Here is a 2,322-nt window from a genome sequence, read left to right on the forward strand (position 1 = left end):
GTATATATATAGATATATATATCACTTCAGTAATCCCGTATTTTTAAGGTAATTAGAGATTTTGCTAACATTAAGAAGGAAAACCGTACAGATAATAGTTGTACTATTTCTAAAGTGCATCTCTGCTATACAAATGAAACAAATTGTTTCACTGACTGTCATACTCTGTAGAATATGTGTAACAACAATAACCCCTACTTAGGATATAAATCATTTAATTATAAATATTATTTTATTGCCAAAAATTTACCTCTTAATAGCAACAAACTTGTCCTGCCTCCCGGCTCTAGCCTCTCGCAGGTAGGTAGATAGGTAGGAAGTCAACGCTGCGCTTTATCTACAGGAGCGGAGATCGAATCCACGTCCGTCGCGCTTACAGTCTGACGCGGTGCCACCAGTCACTACGTCACGACGGCTTCGGCGACGACCAACATTTCATTCCCAAAGCCTATGGTAAAAACCTTAATTAATATTACAATATAAAGTTTAATGATCTAATTCTAAACGAGAAACTAATAAATAAAACCAGTATTTGCATGTAATTACGATATTTACTCAAGAAGTTCATTAAAAACGGAGCTTCTAAGAAAGTGTAAGAGTGTAGTTGTTGGAATGGGGACCGGGAACCGAGTAAAAGTGGGTTCAAGTAATTAGAGATTCACAGAACTGAGGCGGACGAGGGGAGTTCCTCGAAGCGATCAAATAGAAGAGAGCTGTTAGAGAGCAGCTGTTGCTGACGAAATATAGTATTTGTACTTATGAATACAAAGTATGCATACATATTGAGATGAGGTGGTGTGCATCTCTCCTCTCTCAGTTAAATAATATTAATTTGTCAACTTTTAAAGTAATTACACTCGCATTTATTAATATGAAACTGAACGATAAACATTCATATTGCACAAAACGCGCGACCGACGAGCGACACTCGCCTCTACGTGCCTCTACACAACGCTCGTATTTGCATACTGCTGCACTTTAATTATGTATACTTAGTGGAAAACCTCAGGCTACTATTACAGAGGCATAAGATTCAAATTGGAATAGAAAAGTATATTTTAAACGCACGAAGAGCAGATTAAGCGAAGTCAGTGAACTCATAATGCGCAAGTGGCACACGTGCATATGGTTAGTCTGTCCTTCTACACCAATAATGAGTAGTCCATACTACATCACCACTGGCACAGTGTGTCATGTGTCATATGACCTGACCTGACACTTGACACACTGTACCTGCGGCCGCAGTTACATACATTAATTAATAATTCCCATACTTAGGTTTCCATAAAGAAACAAATCCTGCACATTAGTTTAACAACGCTGCAGTCGCGAATAATAATTAACTTCCAATAGTGTTGAGTTTCTGGTGAATGCTTGCTTATGCTATTGCTATCGCTCTCGCCACGTGCGCTGTGCGAGGCGTGCTCCCTGAGGTACTCCTCCTCGCGGTCTGTTGTCTGCAATACAAACTTGCAAGAGGAATTATATACAGCGGATTTATTATTTTTGATTATTATATGCAAATATATAATTTTAAATATTAAAGAAAATAGTTTATTAAAAACTTACAACGTAAAGTGGCAATCCCGACACACGTGCAGTAATCCCCAGTCTGCACCAACTACACTCCCACTATCCTCCGGCACTTGACCTGCAGAAACAGAACCAGCTCGACCAATATCCTACTTGTACTACGTTGCGAAGTGTAACGGCTCATCATTCAATTATAAACTAGTAAAATCAATCAAGTCAGTAGTAGTCAATTATAAACCTTTTACAATATTATAGACAATTTGACAGATGTTGACGCTGTAAGCCTTTATATTTTCTACTAAATTACAAATATTATTGAAAATGAAAATTGAAAATAATCCTGAAAATTGGAAATATTCCCAAATAATGGATTAAATCCTCGACTGTCGCGTCACCACACATTTCTCAACTACACCTAACTAAATAAACAAAACAATAATATAATCAATGTAGGCGGTTGTATTATAGTCATTCCCGTAAGAGTTGCAGTTCCGCTCACCGCTCACCACTCACCGCACACACCTCACCGAACACAGCTCACCGCTTACCGCTCACCGCTCACCTCTTACCCCTCGCCGGTAGAAGCCGCATCACATGAAGTTTAATGACGTACTGACCTCATGTTCTAATATTTATGTCAGTATTTTCAAGGTTATTCAATAATATAACTGTAATTACATTAGCGGCAAGTCTCGTCGCTACCTACCCGCTACCCGCCACCCGCTACCCGCTACCAGCTACCCACCGCCGTCTCACCGTCTACCGGCAGTTAACCGAATTGGATATAGA

General features: G+C 39.3%; 1 long non-coding RNA gene across 2 annotated transcripts; it reads right to left on the reverse strand.

Moving 5' to 3' along the window:
- Nucleotides 1-531: 531 nt before the first annotated feature.
- LOC146538746 (uncharacterized) lies at nucleotides 532-2,102 on the reverse strand. Of its 2 annotated transcripts, none has more exons than XR_014878007.1 (3): nucleotides 2,047-2,102; nucleotides 1,570-1,651; nucleotides 532-1,457 (listed from the first exon to the last, which is right to left on the reverse strand). It is a non-coding gene; the product is annotated as an uncharacterized LOC146538746 (long non-coding RNA). The 2 variants fall into 2 exon arrangements; XR_014878006.1 differs by having other exon boundaries at nucleotides 532-1,469.
- Nucleotides 2,103-2,322: the final 220 nt, after the last annotated feature.

This window comes from Heliconius melpomene, chromosome 5 (assembly GCF_056956725.1).
Source record: "Heliconius melpomene rosina isolate 202511_hmr_F chromosome 5, ASM5695672v1, whole genome shotgun sequence".
NCBI lineage: Eukaryota > Metazoa > Arthropoda > Insecta > Lepidoptera > Nymphalidae > Heliconius > Heliconius melpomene.